At 41.3% G+C, this 13,793-nt stretch overlaps 1 protein-coding gene across 10 annotated transcripts in view; it reads left to right on the forward strand.

The window, feature by feature from the left end:
- ZMIZ1 (zinc finger MIZ-type containing 1) overlaps positions 1-13,793 on the forward strand; it is a 522,010-nt gene that overhangs the window by 131,495 nt on the left and 376,722 nt on the right. For 9 of the 10 annotated variants that reach the window (XM_032786391.2, XM_032786404.2, XM_032786405.2 and 6 more), the window contains exon 3: positions 4,226-4,350. The exons of the other annotated variant lie outside the window; for it this stretch is intronic. The gene's annotated coding sequence lies outside the window, so the exon portion shown is untranslated. The remainder of the gene's footprint in view (positions 1-4,225; positions 4,351-13,793) is intronic. 10 annotated transcript variants of the gene reach the window in all.

Here is a 13,793-nt window from a genome sequence, read left to right on the forward strand (position 1 = left end):
AAGCAACCATAAACACATGAAAAGACCTAGGTTTACAATTTATGATTAAAACTCTACTATCTGCACAATATACATAGACATAAAATGTAAAAACTTAAATATCTTAGAAATAGTAGCCAATCACTTGTTTTAATTGTCATATTTGAATTCAGCACATCAAAATACATAATAAATACCACATTTTATCTCTGAAGCAGACGATTTCTCAAAAATTGTAGACCAGTGTTAACACTCTTTTACAAGACAGAAAATGCAGAGCATAGGCAAGATTTAAAATACAAAGGGGATATACTGTTATATCACAAATCTGATCTAGAAACCATTTGTTCATGTGTTGGGAAGATTTGTAGCAAAGGAAAAAAAGTTATAAACTTTTATAAAATTTGGTACCCCCATTTCTAGGGAACTTATTCTGATTTTTGCATTGAGGGTCAGAAATGCTGGAGTTGAGGGACTATTGAATGTCTGAGGGAGTGGGATGGTTTGGTGATTAGGGCAAGGGATTGGGACATAGGATGACTAGGTTTGATTGCTGGCTTCATCACTGACCTTGGGACCATTTCTCCTTTTTGTGCCCTTTCACCATTTCTCTTGTCTATTTAGATTGTGAATTGTACAAATAATAGAAATGATAATTGTTGTTTCCATCATTTGTACTCCATGGGAGTACTTGAAATCTCTTGCTTTGTCCCTTCCTTTCTCCCACATCTCCTGAGGGTAAGAAGCCTTCATTGGCCATCCTGGTGGGTCAATTTAAAATTTCCCATATTCTGGTCATGAGCTATTTTTTTAAAAGAGGTCCTGGAATGGCCCCTCCGTATTTACTCAGTGGAAAAGTGCATTTGGAAGACAAAGAATTTGATTTAAAAGCTATTGGCAACAGCTGCAGTAGGAGTATTTATCTCTGGTGTCTAAGTCGAACCTTGAGTTATCTGAAATAAGACAAGTAAGAAACCAGTTCTCCTGTTCTGGCTACACTGGGCAGCTGCAAATGTGATGACACTGGCTACTAGTTAGTGAGGATAAGAGGATATTGATTTCTGGCAAACACATTACAGCATAAGGCAAACATTCACAAAGGCTGTGGAGAGAGCCAAATAATATTCAGCAGTGGAAATAAAAAAATAAAATTGATTTAACATATTTTCTTAAAACAACGCTCCTTCCCTTCATTTTTCCCTGCTGTTGAGGTTCCATCTAGGCAACCTGCAAAAGAGCTGAAAGTGCTAGCTGTTCTAATTGCTTGGAATTTTGGCAGACTGGAAGGGATGCCACTCATATTTGCCTGCCTGGACATTTATAACTTGCAGCTGTGCGGTCCAGGACTCAGCTTAGTGTGGTAAACCAATCTGGCCCTTGGAAAGCAACATTCCTTCTCCTCATTCCCCCCTCCCCTCACCACCACCTCTCACCACACATGCGCGCATGTAGTCTCCTCCATCCTGGTTGGTAGAGCAGTAAGAGAGACTTTGCTTGACTCTGGCTAGGATTTTCTTTGACTGTTGTGCAAGTGGAAAAAAATGAAATCGTAGTTGTATGTTCCCCCCTATTAAAATTAAACCAATGTTAGCAGTTTAAATAATTTTAATGGAAATATTTAGCATTTAGGTAGTGCTTGACATTTTTTAAAAGTACTTTGCAGATGTTTGTTAATTATTCCTCCCAATGTCCGGATGTGGTAAGGATTATCACTCCCATTTTATATAGGGGAAGACTGAGGCAGAAAGGTTTATTGACTCGGTCATGTCTACTGAAGAGCTAGGACTTTGAAATAGGGAACTCCTAGCTTCCACCCCCTACTCGTTTTGATATGCCTCAATGTCTTTTTCTTTTAATTCTAATGCAAACACTGATAGCATGGCCAATTACAATGAGGAGCTCTGCTGGTGTAACATTCTGGTTTGCTTCACTCGTAAATTGAAACTTGAGGGTGTTTCCTCTGACCTCCAGTGGGAATTAAGATCAGTGTTTGTTGTGCATCTCCTGATTTTATGGATGTTTGCATTTTGTAAAGGTTTTTAAAGCAGATATGTGCTTGATTCAGTAGGGGACGGTTTTTTGTTCTGTCACCTAGTATTCAGGAGTGGCGGGATTTGGGTTTTGCCTTTGGGAGAGAGGTATTCTGAAATACCTCCACATAGGAACATCCAAAGTTTAGGGAGCAGTAGAGTTTGGGCAATGGGTATAGGCCTATTTCTTCTTTAAAATACTCCCAAACCACTGACTCTCCTGGTCCCGTCTCCTGCTTGGCTTTTTCATCACACAGCTAAACTATTTGTGAGCATTCTAGCACCCCGTCTAGACTACGCGCCAATATCGATTGCTCGGGGATCGATATATCGCGTCTGATCTGGACGGGATATATCGATCCCAGAGCGCGCATAGATCGATTCCGGAACTCCACCAAAACAAACGGAGTTCCGGAATCGACATGGCAAGCCGCGCACATCGATCCCGCGCGGTGAAGACGGGTAAGTAAATCGATTTTAGATATTCGATTTCAGCTATGCTATTCTCGTAGCTGAAATTGCGTATCTAAAATCGATTTTCGCGCGTAGTGTAGACATGGCCTAGGTAATAGGAAAGGGAAATTGTCATCCTCCTCTTCTGTGGATCAATTCATCAGAGAACAACCCTCTTCTGGCCTATCTCCCCTCCTAACTACCAACCTCCTGCTTCTCTGGTGGTGTTCTCAATCAGTTGTTGTGATTCACGAGAGAGTGGCCGTCAGACCATAGATGGAGAATCCGGGCTTCAATTAATGAAAAGCCTCCCCCCCATTTCTCTCTCTGTTCAACTGGAAGGCATTAGACACTATATCCTCTGTCTTGAATTCAATAGTCTAAAACTACGTTACAAGCATGCAGCATTGTCAGCCAGGGCTTTGTGGACTATTTCTAGTTTTAGGGGAAACTACACCTCTATCTCAATATAACCCTGTCATTGGGAGTCAAAAAATCTTACCACGTTATAGGTGAAACTATTATATTGAACTTGTTTTGATCCACCGGAGTGCACAGCTCCATTCCCCTGGAGCACTGCTTTACCGCGTTATATCCAAATTCGTGTTATATCGGGTGGCGTTATATCAAGGTAGCGGTGTATATAATTTCTGTGTCACCACACTAGCCAGGTGCAATATCATTTTGTGACCTTTAGTACAGTTCTCTGCTTCTTTTTCTCCCCCATAACTAGTAATTATTAAGCTCAATGTTGAATGGATCTAATTTAATCTGGTTTGGAGCATAAAGAAGGTTTTCTACATAAATGTAGAAAAATATAAGTGACCTGGGTATGCGTGAGTTGGTTAAAACCTTGTATGACCAATAGTGCTCCCCATTAAAATCTGTGCAATTGCTGTTTGCAGGTAATTAACATCACAGTGGTATTCTTCATACCAAGTACAGGAAGTACTCTGGTAGCATCAATCTTGTGAAAAGTAAAACTGAACAGATTTTAATGGAGATCTCTGTATATAAAATCAACATTAAATATTATTAGACTGTGTAGGAGACGTTTTGAATTAACTAACGTGCACTAACTCATACACATGATTTCTAAGGATTGCTGAGTTTAAACCATTTCCTGTAAGCTTTCCGAGGGGAGAGTTAATTTAAAAGCAGCCTTTGCCACATCACTCAGTGATTTTTTATTTTGCAAGTCTTGTGTAAAGTGGAAATACAGATGTGCATGCACACACGTGTGTGTGTGAGCAGACACACAGTCTCAGTAAGGAATCTACTAACTAATTCATATCTAGTAAAGTACTTAACAGCAGGTCAAAGTGCAGTGCTGGATGCAGCTGCTGCAACCAGTGCTATGTGAGATACTTCTGAAGCTGGATTGGTGATGGGGGGGGGAGGGGGGGAGGAGGAAAGGGATGGAGAGAGACCCAGACAGCAAGGGCTTTGTATATTCAGCTAAAAATACTGGCCTTTCCCTGTCATAGTGACTATCATCGTCACAGGCAAGTTATTGCTTTGTTTTTCTTAAACAAAACCTGGCAAGCTGGATAAATCAATTCATGCAGAAGTGCTTGCTGCACAATGAGTTGCTCAATGAAAACATAGATTATCTGCATAAGAAGATGAAGTGTAATCTATTCCCAAACAGATCTCTCTCCTCTGAGAATACAAGTCTAGCTTTTTCTCTCACTTTTCTCAAGCAAAGACTTATTTTTTTACTTTGTGTGAAAAATCTGCTTCTCCTTTGAAATATTTTCCAGAGAGAGTGCGAGCAATTTGCTCTACGAGATCCACTTGTCGTCAAATTACACATCTTGCCAGCAGTGTCCAACGAATGACTCGAACCAGACATATAATTTATTCCTAAGTGCTGAACAGTGCAAAGGTAAAACTTTCTCATTTTGAAGAAGTTACAGAAGTGCCTGGGTTATGTTTCCACATCCATTTTGATTCCTCATCTAAGTAGCTCACTAGCACAAAGGCGAGTGTGGATGTTATGTTTTGTCTCTTGCTGCAGTAGTGCTCAGATTTAGTATAAAAAGGAAGAGAAAAGCACTTAGGATTTTGAGAGTTCAGAGACGTCACACGTGGTACTTGCTAATTTTCTGGAAGCAATGTTTATGTCAAATACCTTTTGTTGTTTTGTCATTATTGACACATGGCGAGAACTCTCTAATCTGCTCTGCCACTGATCAGACCTACCTTTACGCAAAGTCTGTTGAGGACTTCGGATTTCTGCTAAATATCTATTCCTTTGGATTGCGGAGGAAACTATGTTCTTGCTAGCTGTGGCTGGGTGCAGGCTGGTCCTGATTTTGATATTAGTACATACACGGAGCTAGTTTCAAGTTAGTGCTTGTACAGAGCCTTTAAAATATGAAGTGCTTTTTTTAAGTGCCAAGCAGTAGTAATGTGAACTGTGATATGAGCGCCAGCATGATAGAGAGGGAGTGGATTGGCTCAGATACTAATGAGGTGCCTGGCCCTGCCAGGTACTGAACAATGTCTGTGTGACTTGACTGCTGCTCTGGAAGTCAATGGATGTTGACAGCACATGGCAACTTGCAGAAGGTACTCAGCACTTGGCAGAGGTGAGCCCTAAAGGAGAGAAGCAGTGATGTTCAGCCTGAATAATAGCACAGGACAGCAAATTAGGTGACTTGAATTCTGTTCCAGGCTATCCTACCAATTAACTCCACGACCTTCAGCAAGTAGTTTAACTGCTTTGTGGATCAGTTTCCCTCCTAATAAAATGGGAACCGTGACAGTTCTTGGGGCAGCCAGGACCGTGGGTCACCTTGTTACTCCCTTCCCCCAGCATGAGGGAGTCTTGCCTGTGTCTGGCTGGATGTCAGATCCTTTAATCTGCTCTCACACTCTCCTCTGGCTATGCCAGCCCTACCTTCGCCTTGCAGGCTAACAATAGGAGCACCCCCACCCCCAAGTGCCTTTGAATCATTCCCTTGTGCTATCTAGCACCTGACACTGGCTACTCACAGAGATCCCAGATCCTCTGCTCCCCGAGGTGCAGCATACCCAAATTTACTGGTTTTACCTCAGACCACCGCTCCTGTGAACCACACAGTGCCTGTGAGCACTTATTTATAAAACAAAAGTCAGTTTATTTAAGAAACAATAAAGATTTAACTAGAAACAAGAGAGAGTGATGGACAACAAATGGTTACAATACAAAACAAAATCATAAAAGGTGAAGCTGCATCTATACTTTATTAATAGTTACCTTTCCTCTCTAATAAAGTAGGTTTTCCCCATCAAGTTCAGTCTGTTACAGAGCTGGTTGGTTTCTCAAGAACTGGGATCCAATTTTTCATGAGAACACCTTGCTCCTCAAGATGTCTCCTCAATGAAAGGATTCAGCGGGCTGCTTCTCCCTCTGTGTTATACTGAAAACAGCCTTATGTTTCCATTCACAGAGGGCGAACCCCTGTCTTGCAAAGTTCCTTTTTACCTTCAGTTGCTTCAAAGTCCATAAAGCATACTTTATATTGAAAGACATTATTCCTTAAATATTATTCATACAGACATCTCACCATGATTATGAATCTTGACAAGTTACGAGCTTTCTGTAGATACCTTACATGTTACCCTTTATGGATAAATATCCTGAAAGACGTATGTCTGCTGTCGTGAGTTTGTCAGGTCTGGGGTGAAGAACAGGGGACCCTTTTCCAAGGGGTTTTGGTGCCACAGGAGTGTGGTGCTTCGCCACATTGACTGATCCAGGTACCACGTTTACCCCGCCCCCCCAGCTCCTCCCATGGTAGACCTGCCGTTAGTTAAAAGCTGGGCAATGATTGAGCAGGTTAAAGATATCAAGCAATGTGTTAATAATGATGGGAGCCCTAATGAAGAGCCAAGGACATCTGCCAATAGCCAGCAGAAACGTCATCCTCTGAGAGTTAGAGATTTCCCGGTGTGGCATCACTTGCATGCTCTCATGTCTGTTTTTCCTCTCTCTGTGCATAGGTCACATCAGCTGTAATGTGAATTGTGTGATCGCATCCCACTGGTAAATTACGATAATAGGTGCTAATGAAGAGCAGGATTTCATACAAAGCTCTCTCCAGTCCGCCCCCCTCACCTCCCCAACCACACACCTTACATATAAAATGAATGGGGCAGAAAGCGTAATATTTTGTTGTGTTCATATCAGAACTCAGGAGTAAATTTGGGGCTCACAGTATGTCCAAGCTGCAGTTAAAAACCTGAAGCTGGGCTGTGCCAGCTGAATTGGGTTTTCGGGGCTTGGGCTAAGAGGATGTTTAATTGCATTGTAGAGATTGGGGCTGGAGCCCAGGCTCTAGGACAGGGGTTCTCAAACTGGGGGTCGTGAGGTTATTATATGGGGGTCGCGAGCTGTCAGCCTCCACCCCAAACCCCATTTTGCATCCAGAATGGTGTTAAATATATAAAAGTGTTTTTAATTTATAAAGGGGGGGGGGAGTCGCACTCAGAGGCTTGCTATTTGAAAGGAGTCACCAGTACAAAGTTTGAGAACCAGTGCTCTAGGACCCTGCGCGGTGGGAGAGTCCCAGAGCTTGGCCCCAGCCCAAAGGGCTACATCACAATTAAAGAGCCCTCGAGCCTGAGCCTCACAAGCCTGAGTCAGCTAGCACAACCAAGCCACCTGTGTCTAATTGCCATGTAGACCTGCCCTTTAGTTCAGATCCAAAATGAGCCTCTAGCAAACCTTATTTATCAGAGTAGTCTCATTAACACATGGGATTATTACTTGGTTGAGGGTGTCAGAATCTTGCTCTTTCTTTCATTTTCTTGACGAACTAATATTTTTCTCAGTGCTCCAACTTCTCTTAATTGTTTTCATGTAGGAGGGAATTTAGGTACAATCAATACTTTTAAATGTTATGGTTGCATGTAATTCAAAGGTAGGAATTTCATAGCTGGAGGTATATTGGTTTGTCTAGCTTGCAGTTTTTTAAACTTAATTTTCCCTGACAATTTGCCTTACTCTCTCCAAAAGAGGAAAAATCCCCAAAGCCTACACCAGATTGTCTTATTAATATGTTGATATTGTAGTAAAGCAAATATTTCATGCTCTTTGTTCAGGTTGGTTAGATTTTAGCTGGTGATTGTATTGATTAATTACAGTCAGGATTTTAGAAGCACGTTGTCTTGAGTTAGGAATCTATGGAAAAAATCACAAGCATTCTGAAATGGGGAACAAATGTGCGTAATAATAAGGAGAAAAAATGAGGGCATTTAGTGTAAGCCATTGGAAGAGTTTATTTAGAATATTTAGAATGGTAAATGTTTAATTTTTTTAAAGGAACACTTTCTACTAGTCAGAGCAAGAGGCTTGGGGTCATGATGAGAGGGTTCTGTTGCGAGCCCCCCACTGTGTGTACTAGGCACTGTACAGACATAGTAAGAGGCAGTTTCCGTTCCAAAAGACTCACAGTCCAAATAGACAAGTCACACTAAAGCTGGGAGTAAAAACAAGAGCAGAGAGATGCATTGATTTGATCAAGGTCACACAGCTGGTCAGTGACAGACCTAAGACTGCATCGTTGGTCTCCTTTTCCTCAATCCAATGTTTAACCACTAGACCAGTGTTCCAGCATTTCTTATTGGAGCATTCCTTTTCCAGGCCCTGAGGAGCTGGACTGCATCCAGCATCAGAGCAGCACTCCTTTCTGATCTTGTTTTCATTGTCTTGTATTTAATTAAACCTTTATATTTGCCATAAATGTACACGACACTTTATAGAACATAGGAAAGACACATGGGCCACACCTTAAGGAGATTAGAGTCTAAAACATGGAATGAGGGGGCAGAGGCTGGAAAAGCGATGAGCTAAAATAAAGCACCATTGTACATAAAATCCTGGAAGCCTACTCTACAGTTGCCTTGTAAAATTATAATGAACACCCAGGGACAAAATCTGCTTGCCCACCCAAGGTGGAGGAACATGATGATTATGTAAATAACTAATTATGTATTACTAAACAAATAGAATGTTTGCAAGGCTCCTCTATGGACAGATCACCATATAAATGTAAATTGGTAAGAGAGGCAGTGTCTTCTAATGGATAGAGTGCTGGCCATCGGTTTTGCGTTCTAGTGCCAGCTCCTGCCACTGGGTTGCTGGGTAAACTTGGACAAGACACTTATTGGTCTGTGGCACAGTTGCCCTAGCCATAAGATGGAAATAATGATACAGATCTCCTTGGTAAACCACTGAGATATCTAGGGATGAAAAGCATTTATTATTATTTATGTATGTATTGTGTAAAGGATGCTTAATCAGGACTCGAGGAATATTTTTGAAAACAATCAGTCGTCTTCTTGCTACCAACCCTCCTTGGCTCATGTGTGATCTTGTGGTTATAGAATATGTGGTAGGATTTTAGCCAGCATAAGACTTCCCTGTGCCTCAGTTGTAAAATTGGGTAACAGCAGGGACCTCCCTGACCAGAGCAGATGCTGCATGTGAACAGCGTTCTCCTGGGTATAAATATATCACAGTATAAAAGGAAAAGCACTGAGAGCAGCTTGCTTTCTGGTGTGTTGATCCTGTTCTTGGAACTGATGGTGATGATTCCTTTCTCCTGAGATCATCATTCCAGAGTGAGTCTAGGGACAATACCTACCCCCAGCCAACTGGAGAAATCAGCTCTCGGAGTAACAAGCAGATGTTCCAGGATTATCTGCTTACCAAGACATAGATTCTTGTTAGGTTTATTGCTCCACTTGTTTTACTTCTCACCTGAACTTTATTATAGCTTGTTTGTTTTATTTTCTCCTCCAAAAGGAGCTCATTTTATGACTGTGAAACGGAGAAATAACAGAGAAGTTAATTTGACTAAATCTCAGCGGGGTGAAAAATCCTTAATTTATTCCATCCCACATAAAAACCAGTGTTTGTAATAAACAGGTTATTGTGTGCCAAGATTTTCAAGAAACATTACCCAGGGCAAAGCAGCAACATATAACCTGGCCACTTGAGTCACTAATGCTTGTATAATTTTTCAAATAGTTCCATGCACGCTCCTTCCCTGTGCCAGGGAGACGAAACCTAGGTGGATTTTCTTATCTAATCTATCTTTTTCTAAGGTTGCTCATCACCATGGTATTAAAGTAAGCTTTCTGCTCCAGAAAACATCTTTGGATGTAACGTTAGTCAGTCCAAAACATGTGTTACTTACATATTTTGTGGAGTTTTTAATGAATATGTACCTAGTGCATTTTATCTTTCAGAAATTCTAGGGTTCCGGCCACCACATGGTTGGTTGGTTGGTTTTTCTGAAATGTTGCTCCTCTTCCTCATCTATCCTATAGAATTCTCTTTGATGAGAGAAAGGCACTTTAATTGCTACTGAAAAAAATGTTGCAATTCTCTGGAGAGTGTAAGGGGGAGATTTTCAAAGGCACAGGTAGGCTTTAGGCCCCTGGCTGCCAGATTTTCAGTGGGAATTTGGTGCCTTTGTGCTGTTTGAAAATAGTCCCCTATACATCTTTTGTCCAGTGGCAAAATCAGTAGCAGTACAAGTACTTCATGACATACTATGCTGAGCATTGGTTCATAGCTTTTCTGCTCAACTTTCTCAGTCAGTGCCCACCAATTTCCATTCAGTTATCACCCACAAATGAGCTTGGACTATTCCATAACTTTCTTGTGAGCATCCCGTGTGCCATTGTGGGGAAGAGTATAAACAGCTGAACTGGGAGATGGCGCTGGGGTGACCTAGCACAGAAGCAGATCGTTAAGATGGGGATGGGGGAAGCACAGAACACTAATCAGAAGAAGCCGAAGTATCTGTGTAATGGTGATTGGAAACCACTTGTCTAGAGCTTTTCTTTTCAGTGTCGTCAGTTCTATGATTTAAGCACTCTCAGTAGTTACTAGGCCTTTCCCCAAACATTCCTTCTCTAGACAATATTTTTTATTTTGCCATAGGCCCTTTTAGAATAAAACATAACATTGCGCTGCTTTAAGCTAGCAATTTTTCAGTGGGGAAGAGCAGGAAAGGCTGAGAGGACTTTTCTGTATGGAGTACACACGGATGGCAAGAACACAAGTTAGTTTAGGCTCCACGTCATATTTAACAGAATGTGATTGCTTTTTGAGTTGGTGGGGAGTAGTTGTCAGAGTGATCTTTTAAGTGTCACCCCCTAGAACAGAGGTCCCCAAAGTGTGGGGTGCGCCCCCTTGCTTCCACATTTGGCTCCATCCCCAGCCTTGGCATGACTCCACTGATGGCCCTGCACCAGCCCCTAGCCTTGCCTCTGGCCATGGCCCTGCTCCCGGCCCCAGACCCACTCCCAACTTCAGCCCCTTACCCCCATCCACCCCCTGAGCTTTGGCCCTGCTGGCTCTGGGTAATGGGGGTGCGATCCTCTAAGGTTTGGGGACCGCTGTCCTAGAGGAACAAGAATCAGTCTGTATTATTGGTTTATTACCACTTCCATGTGAACAGGTGCACATGTTCTATTAATGAATGTGTCATGTGCTTTCCTGTAGGACAGGATATAATTGTAATAACCAGTGGGTCTAGAGTGCATTAGGGTCTGGGAAAAGGAGGATATTTGAGAGGTGGGCAATATTATTAAACAAATGGTGTTGGAAAGTTTGTATCTTTCTTCATTTAAATAATTTTAAATGGGCTCATAACTCTGTCAAGCATTGTCCGATATTGTAAAAACTAACTGGGCAAAACTATGTACGTATTGAAAGCCAACAGTCAGCTCTCCCAACAATCAACTCTCTAACATCACATCTCTCAAGAAAGACCAGAAGGACAAGTGGGCCCTAAAAGTTATCAAAAAAAGGGCTCTGATGGATCAAGAAGAGAACTAATTTCCAGAGCCAAGTCCTATTTGCAGAGAGCCCTCTCCTCATCCGCCTCTCATTTACACAAAGGGAATAAGAGCTTGATTATCTTAGCACTGATCACAACTGCCATGGAATCTCTCATGAAGAGAGGAGGCCTTTACAATAGGCAGGGTCCAAACTGTTGAAGGTTTTTTTCAGATAAAACCAACACCTTAATCATGATACGGAAATCAGCAGGGAATGGTGACTAACACCACGGCAAAATCTCTTGCTGTTTTTGGGTTTTCCCCTTGTGTTCTCCTGTTGCAGACTGATGGCAAAACAGATTGCTGGGAGAGGACACGTTTGTCTGTATGCCATGATTGAGACTGAGGGGGTGTGTTATAGGTAGACTTGGCAGAATTCAATTTTTATTTTTTTATAATTTTGATAGTTATCAATTTTTATTTTTAGCATTTTTCAATATTTTTTCAAGTTTAAATTTGCAGAGTTTCTGTAAATTATGGGGGAGTCAGACAATAATTATTTAATAACAGATGTTGAGATTCAAGAAGTTAAAGGTTTATAAACATTAAAACACAAATTGTCAAAACATACAAAGTAAATATCCTTAAACTCTAATATAATCTCAAGGAGTATTTGTCTTTGTGCAAATTTCTATTATCGATCAAAATATTTTTCGTTGGTTTGTATATGCATGGTGAAATCTACATTTACCAATATTAACTGAAAAAATTTAATCTTTTCAAGCCCGATTAAAGGTTCAGGTGACTCCCTTCTCCCAGCATCTCTTTAGTGATGGATTACTCTCTTTTCTCATTGGGGGCATTTACATGAAATTACCCATTCAACGGTAATCTTAGCAAAACCAAGATTTATTTGAGAGGAGGTGGAATTAAAACAAAATAAATAGTTTGCTTAACATCTCTAGATTTACACTTCTTGTAAGCAGGATAAGGTCTTCTTATCTTAGAGTGGAGAAAAAAGTGAATTGCTTACATCTCTTGAAAGCAATCCCCTTTCTCACCACTCTGGCCTGACTGTCAGCATCAATTACTGTCCAGATACCAACAAAACCTCAATTTTCCCCCTGGACATCCTTATTAATTTTTTTTAATGGAACAAGTTTTTCCAAGCTCTTTTCTGGAGACAGACACACACAATAGACATTAGAAAAACAGTTTCATTCTCTGCCTTCTAGCAGATTGTCCATTGTGAAGAGAAACCCTTGACATTGATGAGTAGCTAGCTGTCTTTCAAAGACTTGAAAAGATAACTCAGATACAACCGTTCACAGACCACTTTGGATGGCAGTGCCACTTTTGGTTAGACCTCTTGGTAACCCCTGCCCCAGTATTTTGGTTCTTAATATTGACATGTGCTATGAATTACATCAATTTGTAAGAGTAGCCGTTCACAGAGCACTGGAGTAATGTGTTCCATGAGGAGTATCAAGTAATGCAAGATCGACCCTCTTCTGCACTTGGAAGCTTCTGAATAGTCCAAACATATAATCCCATGTGGAGCACATTGCAGTAATCCAGCCTTGAGTCACAAAGGCATGGTCTTCATTCAAAGGAAAATGTTTCAGCCTCTTTGGCAACTGCAGGTGATGAAAAGACACTCCTGACAAGTGGTCCTATATGGTCATCCAACAGCATATGGAAATCCAACAAGACCCATAAACTGAGAGTTGCTATAACAAATGGACACGCTCTTGATATCAGGAATGAGACTATAATCTACAACACTCCTTCCAGTTGCTATCTCACCATTTATAAGAACTAGTTAGGTGTTATCTGGGTGGAGCACTAACCTGCTAGTCCATATCTGCATCCCAATCTGTTAACCTGAACAAGTCTCCCAGCTGTGCCAACTATGAGTACACTTTTTGCCACAGCACTTTCTAATGAGAAATTTTTTTTTATTCTCTAGCTCTATCCAGACAATCTTTCATCTGTGCATTGATCATCTTACATCTTGATTACTGCAATCTCCTAATCTTTGGTGTTCCGGACATCTGGACCATCCCCTCTCAGCCATACAAAATGTAGCTTGTAAAATTGCCTACTGATAGTCCACATTATCATCGTCTTTAAAATAACTCCACTGACTGCTTTCTACATCACCTCTGACTTGAAGAGTTTGCCCTTGCTTTAAAGATCTTATGCCACTCTGACTCTTTCCTATTTATCCCACCTAGTCTGACTGTTGTCTTCACTCGCTCTGCTCTGCCAGCAACATGAGCCTTGATACCTTAATCTGTTTCTACTACAAGCAGCTCCATACCATTGTTCATGGTACTCTATATGAATCACAGGGTGAGAAAAGACTGCAAGGTTCATATAGTCTAACTCCCTGCCAAGATGCAGGGTTTGTTGTGTCTAAACTATCCAAAACAGATGGCTATCCAGCCACCAATAAATGAAATGCCCTTCCAACCCTTATCTGCTAACCACCGCACTCTCATCATTTAAGTCTGTTATGAAAGCACTTCCTCTGGGGTGACCACA

The sequence above is a fragment of the Chelonoidis abingdonii genome, chromosome 15 (assembly GCF_003597395.2).
Source record: "Chelonoidis abingdonii isolate Lonesome George chromosome 15, CheloAbing_2.0, whole genome shotgun sequence".
Classification (NCBI taxonomy): Eukaryota; Metazoa; Chordata; order Testudines; family Testudinidae; genus Chelonoidis; species Chelonoidis abingdonii.